Source organism: Nicotiana sylvestris, chromosome 6, assembly GCF_000393655.2.
Source record: "Nicotiana sylvestris chromosome 6, ASM39365v2, whole genome shotgun sequence".
Lineage (NCBI taxonomy): Eukaryota > Viridiplantae > Streptophyta > Magnoliopsida > Solanales > Solanaceae > Nicotiana > Nicotiana sylvestris.
Window position 1 is genome coordinate 178545076 of NC_091062.1, and position 8868 is coordinate 178553943.

General features: G+C 33.4%; 1 long non-coding RNA gene across 1 annotated transcript; it reads left to right on the top strand.

Annotated features, from left to right (window-relative positions):
• The first annotated feature begins 2977 nt into the window (after positions 1 to 2977).
• On the top strand, positions 2978 to 5213 carry LOC104229365 (uncharacterized). Its single transcript, XR_011400322.1, has 2 exons — positions 2978 to 3482; positions 4315 to 5213. It is a non-coding gene; the product is annotated as an uncharacterized lncRNA (long non-coding RNA).
• The last annotated feature ends 3655 nt before the right edge of the window (positions 5214 to 8868 follow it).

Sequence of the window (8868 nt, forward strand, 5' to 3'; positions counted from 1 at the left end):
TCGTTTTGGATTTGTGAAAACAGAAAACAATGCATCTACAATCAGAATACAAATAATCTACAATTTATCTACAAGATATCTACAAACTGGATACATTAAATTTTAATATCCCAATTCCCATTTCAATTGTAGCATAATTGACATTTTCAACATAATTATAGAAGATTTGTAGAAGTTTTAGTCTTCTCAATCTACAATTTATCTACAATTTATCTACAATTGATCTACAATTCTACAATTTATCTACAATTTCTGGAAATATGTCTTCTTCTTCTTCTTCTTCTTCTTCTTCTTCTTCTTCTTCTTCTTCTTCTTCTTCTTCTTCTTCTTCTTCTTCTTCTTCTTCTTCTCTGAAATTCAGTCAAAACCAAGTCTAATCTTCACCAAAACCCCTCAAAATTGAGATATAAACTCCTAAACATATTCCGAATTATTTACAACAACACCCAATCCAAACAAAATGATTTTTGAAAACCCAAATTTAAATTCAAAGCTTTCAATCTTTTTAATGGCTATCAATGGTGGAAAATATATGGAAGAACAGATTTTTTCAACTTTGAGTTGTTGAAACTCGAAAATTTGAATTGTTCGCTCTTTTTTTTTCGAGAATTTGAATTGTATTTCTGGAGAAAAATACGCAGATGAAAAATCTCCTTTCCCTTTTTAAAAATTGAATTTAATGTAGAATCAATTAACACCAAGATTCTCTCCTTAATTTTAGCGCGTTTTAAGGAAATATTCTGCCCTTTTAATGCCTAATAGTCAAATGGTATATAAATTATAGTTAAAGTGTGGACTGGGCGGGTAATTAACAAACTATGCACATTTAGAGTAATAAGGTTTCATATATGATATAGTTAGGAAAAAATCCCTTTACTTTATATTAATATAACTTACAATAGTTATACAATAGTTTTACCCGGATGAATCCGAACTCGTTAAACCAGGTATGCCCCAATCCGTAACTGGCCCGGACCATAATCCGTACGAGTACTAAATTCCCCTACCCAGCCCGGCCCGACCCACTCGTTAAACACCCATAGTTAAAATTAGAGTAGTAGTAATATATTATGTGGAAAGTAGTAATTTTAGTGTAACAATTATACTCTCTTTAGTTTATTTTATATGAAATCGTTAACAATTTCTTTAACTAAGAGCTTTTATGCAACTTCTGAATACCTTTTATTACTAAAAATTACTTTTAAAAATTAAAGAAAATTTACATCTTTGTGAACTTATCTAAACTAAAAATAGTTTTATATATATTTAAAATCAATAATTTATTTATATATTTTAAAATAACCTTAAAAGTATTATAAATCATAATTATTAATAATTTATTTGCAAAAAATGGTTAACAATTTAATTGTATGAAACAAAAAGAGTATAGGCGAGTAACGAAATCAGTTTTATAGTTAGAACTAGAGAATATATCCGCACTTCGCGCGGTCAAAAAAAAAATGAATACACAAAATTATTTTTTCATAATTTTGATTGAAATATAAGAGATTAAAAGAGTTATGTATATGAATACGAAATAAATTTTGTAAATAGACACATTATTTTATAATCATACAAACCAAAAATATAAATCTTTATATTAGAAATGCCTTCTCGAGATTAATTGCTCTTTCTAAAACATTCAAGTGCCAGTTTTCTCTATTTTTCTATACATGTCAAGCACAATAACTTATTATTTATATCAATAAGTGTTACCTAATTTCAATTTAATATTTGCAGCACATAATTGTTTTTCATTACTTGATACTTATGATGTATGGAAAGAAAATGAGGTAATTAAATGAACAATATTTTGCATTGTCATTCATCTAAATCGGACGATATATTATATTTTATGAATAAAATGATTATCACGACTTAAATGATTTTAATTTTTTTTTAAAAGTAATTATAAATAAGTGCTAATTTGGTTCTTGTATATACAATTATAGTAAAGTCGTTACTCAACCTTATTTGTGAAATGAACTTGACTTTGTTTTAAGGAAATTACTTAGAAAACTTGAAGAGCCTAACGGTATGGATTCCTAGAAAGTTATTCTTATTCAAACGATAGAGTTCGCAAATTGAACAAAGAGGGGATGATGTGACGATGAAGCTGTACGACGATATATTCTTCATACCTCTTACTTGTTGGTGTCTCCAAATGAAAATGAAAGTATTAACATCAAACCCCGCGTTCAGCTTAAAGCAATTGTTTCTACCTAGAAAATGAGGTTTTAAATTACAAATAATAAAACGTAGAACTAACATGCTAATAAGCATAAATCTATAGATTTACTGGAAAGAAAAAAAATAAAGAGAAATAAGAACAAATGACATGCTTAAGAAAAAACAGATAAAAACATACAATGGCCTGGAATTATTGCCATATTCTGATCCTCAAACACCGAATTTTATTCTCCATTATTCTTGGAACTATTGCCATATTCAGATCCTTTTCTATATTTGGGTGACATAACATATATGTATTTTATAGCCGAAAAGAAGATTCTAATTAATATATGTAGTCATATGTAGTAATTAATATATGTATAATTAACATCAAGAAAAGAAGATTCTAATTAATATATGTAGTACTAAAAAAAGGAACTAAAGTGAGGAATAGTCATATGTTTAACATTTTAGACTGTTGCTTTCTCATTCATGGTGAAATCCCAAAGCTATAAGATTCTCTTTACTATTATTTTTTTTGGTCATAAATGAGAGTGTTAGGGGTCATTAGTGGGAATATGAATAGAATTCGATCATGAATAGAATCTTGAAATAGGAATTGTAATCTTGAAACGTTTGGAGTAATAATAGGAATTGTATCAGTTGATGAATAGGTGCCTATGAAACGTTTGGAGTAATAATTGATAAACTTGTAATTTTTACAATAGTATAATAAGGAAATATATAAAAAAAAAAAAGATAAATAGGATCCTTCGCCAGCCAAGTCACCTTTTTAATTCTTTCTTTTATATATTAATTTATTTAGATTTTTATCTACTCCATTAAAAGTACAAACACTGAGAAAGGGAAAGAAGAGAGAGAGAGGGGGGCTAGAATCGGAACAATGGCCACACGGACGAGACAAATTGCACCGCCGGCGACCGGAACGGGGACGATAACCCTAACCCAAGAAAACCAATCAGAATCCGCACCCTCGTCATCATCATCATCACAAGTACATCAACAACCAATCGAAACCCTAACATTGAAACTGAAGCCAAAGAAGAGAGTATCATGGAAATCAGGGACAGTGGACAATGAATTCCTCAACAAGAAAAGTTCCAAAAAATGTTGCATTTTCCACAAAGAAAAGCCTTTTGATGAAGACGATAGCGATGATGATGACGAAGAAAATGACCCATCTAAGAAGAGTCATCATCATGATCATGGGGATCATTGCTGTTCTAAACAGGATCATGGAGGAGAAGCAAGTACCAGTTATTCTGAACATCATTGATTTGTTTTGACTTGTAAGTTCTGTTTTTACTTTTTATTAAGAAGGAAAAAAATGTTATTTTTGGGGTAAATTGGTATTATTGGTGATTTTCTGTTCAGATTTGATGTGATTGTAATTTTAGGTTTCAATGGACATGAAATTGAAAAATTGATATTCTGTTATAGTAGTAATTTTTTTGCTTGTTAAGAAGGAAGAAGAATGTTATTTTTTGGGGCGAATTGATTATTTGGTGTGATTGGAGATGTTTTGTGTTCAAAGTTGGAATTTCGAGGGATTTGACTGGGATGTATGTTTCGATGGAAATGAAGCATTTTATATTTCTGCATTATCCTTGAATTTTGCTAAGGTTATACTGGAATAATATTGTTTTCTTTCTTATCCAAGTCAAGCTTTCTGTGTTCTCTGCTAATCGTCTCAAAATAAAAAGATGAGAAAAGGGATTCTTTTCTAAAATGGTTTTAACTTTGTATGAAACACGCATAAAGATGGAGGAGTTGTGGTTTTGATAGCCAGAGGGTTGCAGTAGGTTGATATCTGGTGTAAAGATAGTTTGAATTCGATGACTCATTTGAATACTATTCATTGGGATGTTCCTATCTAAGCATGCAGAAACATATTGAGTGTAACTGATACAATGGATTCATATAGCTGACCCCTACTAATATAGGATTGAGGTTAGCTGATTGATCGATATGTGGGGGGGGGGGGGTAGTGTTCTTTGATAGACGTTTTCTTAAATCGAAAGTAGCAGTCAAGACCAGAAAATATTGTTAGTGAATCTTCCTAATTAGTTTTGATATCTGGACTGGTATGACTTCAGGTGAACCTCTCATTGCCTTTTGCAGTATTAAGCACTACAAAAAAGTTGATGACTCTTTGGAGCTAAAGCACTGTCGTGGAGCTTGATAAGAGAACTATGTGCCCAAGATTTTAAATTTTACCATTCACTATTTAATGCAAAGCGAATCATTGGAGCATTAAAACAAGGTTTTGAAGGATTTTGCATTTTGCTTCCAACTTGTGAGACTAAGATGGTTCGGACATGTGAAGAGGAGAGACACAGGTGCCCAGTGAGGAGGTGTGAGAGGTTGGTCTTGATCGATATAGGTTGGTCAAAGAAAGCGTTCTTTGATAAACATTTTCTTAAATCGAAAGTAGCAGTCAAGACCAGAAAATATTGTTAGTAAATCTTCCTAATTAGTTTTGATATCTGGACTGGTATGACTTCAGGTGAACCTCTCATTGCCTTTTGCAGTATTAAGCACTACAAAAAAGTTGATGACTCTTTGGAGCTAAAGCACTGTCGTGGAGCGAATCACTGGAGCATTAAAACAAGGTTTTGAAGGATTTTGCATTTTCCTTCCAATTTGTGATATTAAGATGGTTCGGACATGTGAAGAGGAGAGACACAGGTGCCCAGTGAGGAGGTGCGAGAGGTTGGTCTTAGAGGGCCAATAAAGAGGTAGAGGCAAGCCGAATAAGTACTGGGGAGAGGTGATTAGGAAAGATATGGCGTTGCTCCAGGTTACTGATGACATGACCATGGATATGAAGGTGTGGTGGTTGAGAATTAGGGTAGAGGGTTAGGTAGTCGACCGTTGTCTTTTTTTTGTAACAGCAGCTTTAGTACACCACTTAGTGTCTTTATGTATTTTCGCCTTTCTGGACTTCTGCTATTACTTGTGGTTGTCTTCGCTTCGGTTTTAATTTTACTAAATAGGGATAGTTGTGTGTTTTCGCTTGATTTTTCGATTGGTTTGTTTGTCATTGGCCCATCCCTTTATCTTCCCTGAGCCGAGGGTCTACCGCAAAAACAACCTCTCTGTTTTTTTAAAGGTAGGGGTAAGGTCTGTGTATACGATACCCTTCTCAGGCACCACTTGTGGGAATACACTGGGTTTGTTTTTGTTGTTATTGCTTCCAGCTTGCGAGAGCTCTTTCAATTTATCCTTAAGGATTGCTGGTGTGAGTATTCATTATAAGTAAAGGGCATCTCGTGTTTTTCGTGTTTTCTTATAGATCAAAATTTTTCCTATGGTTTGTGCAAACATTTATACTCTACTATCTACATGCTGCATAGAAAGATTGTAAAAGTACTTTCTTTCAAACTTTACAGGCATCTCAATGATATGCCAAAGGTATTTGGTTACATGTTCAAGATAAAATTTGGAATTCTGAAAGATGTACACACCTAATTTGATTTTGTCATCTCGTTTCAGATGATATAGGCTTTTTAACTTTATATGTGCGTTCTGTGATCATTTTTGTTACATGAAATGCACGTCCTTGGTGCTTCTGTTGATCAGTAAAAATATTTTTATTTACTAAAGTAAAAGATAAAAGTTAGAATCTCTTCCAATTTTCCAATTTGATTCTTCATTTTAGGAATTGAGATTTTATTATTGGGGTATCCTAATTCAGCAACCGCAATGGAGAAGCTAATTTGATAAAAAGCAGATGGTTTCTGCAAGCTCCCTCAAGAACCTATATAAAGGATCTCTGATGTTGGTGGACCAATCTTGATGAGATAAGATAGTTTCAAACAGCCTTGACCATTTGTCAACAAATGTTTGATCAGATCATTAGCTACAGGGGCGGATTTAGGGGGCGGAAGGGGGTTCACCCGAACCCCCTTCGCCGAAAAATTACACTGTATATATATGACAATCTGTTTTTACCTCTATATATTAAGTTTTGAATCCCTTTAACACAACCCAAAAGTGTAGCTTAGTGGTCAAGGGGGTTTAAAATCTTCCTAAGGTCATAGGTTCAATACCCACTAGCTACAATTTTTTTTTTTTAACCCCCTTTGTGGAGATCCTGCCTTCGCCACTGATTAGCTAATTAGTAAATTTTATATGATTGAGGCTTCTTAGAATATCTAACGAGCATTGGACGATGCTTACTAAGATTAAAAAACAGTTTCGTCTCCTTTAGATAAAAGTTTCCCTTTCCATCCTATAGTTTGGCTTTATGGTAACAGCTTGGGCAATGCTTACCAAGACTAAAGAATTGTTCCCTCTCCTTTAGACAAAATTTTCTGTTTTCATCCTATATTAACAGCAGAAAGTAGATGTGTTGATCAAAACTTTTGGTTATGGCATAGCAGAAGCATACTGCTTCAGTTGTGTTCAATGCTAGAGGTTTTATGGCTGATGGATCAGCTTGATAGTCAAAGTCTCTGAGCAACTGGAACTTCAAATGACCAATGAAAGGGTATACCTTGTTTGTTTGCTCAGGTACATAAAGTATGTTTTAGCTCGCCTTAGTGGATAGAGTTACTCGGTACGTACATGGGGGAATAGCATGAACGTCTGCCTCATCCTATTGATTTCTACATGGGGAAGTACTTGTGCCTGAATCTCCACCCAAGAGGTGAATTGTTTTGCTGCAACTTGTAATGTAGTGTAAGTTAGAGGTGGTTTTTGTCTTTGACAAGAAAGACTTCATCAATATCCCATTGATGAAAATACTACTGTATTTTCCTTGATATCTGGGCACCGTCTCTAAATTCTGAAACTGGTTTTGGGGTTGGCGAAAGTTATAATGCTGCCAAATGAAACACAGATCCTTCCTGTGAAGGTTGTTTTTGCTTTTCTGGAACCAGTACAGAAACATGTGCATTTTACATTGCTTGCCTTGGTGTTAATTTCTCCTGTAAAGATGGGTGTGTCTCTCTTAAAAGATTGTCATTTCTTCTCTTTTTCTCTAATTATTGATTATTGATAAACCTGTGGATAAAATCAAAACATAATCACTTGTATTTTTTTTTTTTTAAAAAAGGTGCATTTGTTGCTATTCCTGATGAGATACTCTTTACACAAAAATGTTGAAGATGCGAATTGAAGCTGCAAAGCTCTTCATAAGTCATAACCATAAGTAGGCGTCTTGGTCTTTAATTGCCTCCAAGTTTTTCTTTCCCGAGCTTGTGATTCGGCAGTAAAGATCAAGAACTTATGCTAGATGGATCTTTTTAGAACCAATGTTAATTTGACCTGAAAAATAGCCCTGCGTCAGAATTTGGAAGCACGCTAAAATTCTGGCAGCGTGCTACAGATTTTGGCAGCTTGCTTTAAATTTCTGGCAGAGGCTATTTTTATAAAATTTCTTTTAACGGCATCTAAATTTAAATGGTGGTGCTAAATGATATTTGTGCTATTCGGCCGTAAAGATAGTACAAAGAGGGCTCTGTGGTAGACGCATGTCAGGAGTTCGAATCTTTGAACCAAATTTGGTATTTAAGCTGGGGAGGGGTAGAGGAATAATTCCGAGTTTGGAAATGGTAAATATTAAATTTTGAATATCTTGATTATACAAAAAAAAAAAAAAAAAGAGAAAGGTAATCGGATTTTTTTTTTTTTAAAACGGCTACAATGGGCGGCTCTGGCATTGTTACTCCCAAGCTGCTTAAAAGCATATCAAGAACAGTGCTCAAAGCACCTTCAGACTCTGGCGTCGTTAGCCAAAAAGCATAACAATAATGAGGAGATCATGTATGATTTTGTGAAAATAAAAAAGGTGTAAATAATCAAAATAGTAATTATGCATTGCTGTTTGGTACACTAGATTAAGGGTCAAATGGGGCTCAAATAGTATATTTGTATTATTTTTTTTATTAAATATATGCAGATATTAAATTTAGAATCCAGCTAATTGCTTTTAAAATTGTCGTTCTAAAATCAAGAATCCATAAAGTTGAAATTCTAGTTCCACCACTGACATAATCGAGTTCGACAATAAGGACATCATAGTGAAAACCTAAAGTCTAACTCGAGACACTCTATTTGAGTATATAGAGTTAATTTTTGTGATGAATCACAATAAGCGAAATTTAGAAGCTAATGCATTTCATGATAAATAAGGTGACATTAACAAGCCAAACTGCTAGCCTTCATAATTGAAATACATGCAGAAACAACAATACTAGGAATGCTCATATTCAATACAATAAAATCTATTTGTAGCAAATCGTATATAACGATCACCATATGGTTGGCTAATTTTTAGTTCCAAGTATGGACCCATAATAACCTTGACCAGAAACAGTACGTTTATGACATTGTTAGAGTTGGCAAATTAGATGTTGGTTAATATTTTGGGCCCAGTAGATTTTTCACTCTTTGTAGCTATAGTTTGGCCTAAATGTACAGATTAAGAGTTAGAAGCCCATTCATTTGTATTTTCTTTATCTTTCCTGGTCACTATAAAAGTGAGGCCCATGTATGTAATAGGACAATTATTCATTTTCAGATATACAGAATAATTGTTGCTCTCAAAGCTTTTGCTCTCAGTAAACATGGCGTAAGGCCTGGTTCTCAATCTTTCTTATTCTTCTGCTTTTTTCTCATGTTAACATGGTATCAGAGCCGAGATCCTTCTAAATCTCATGCTGAGAGTTC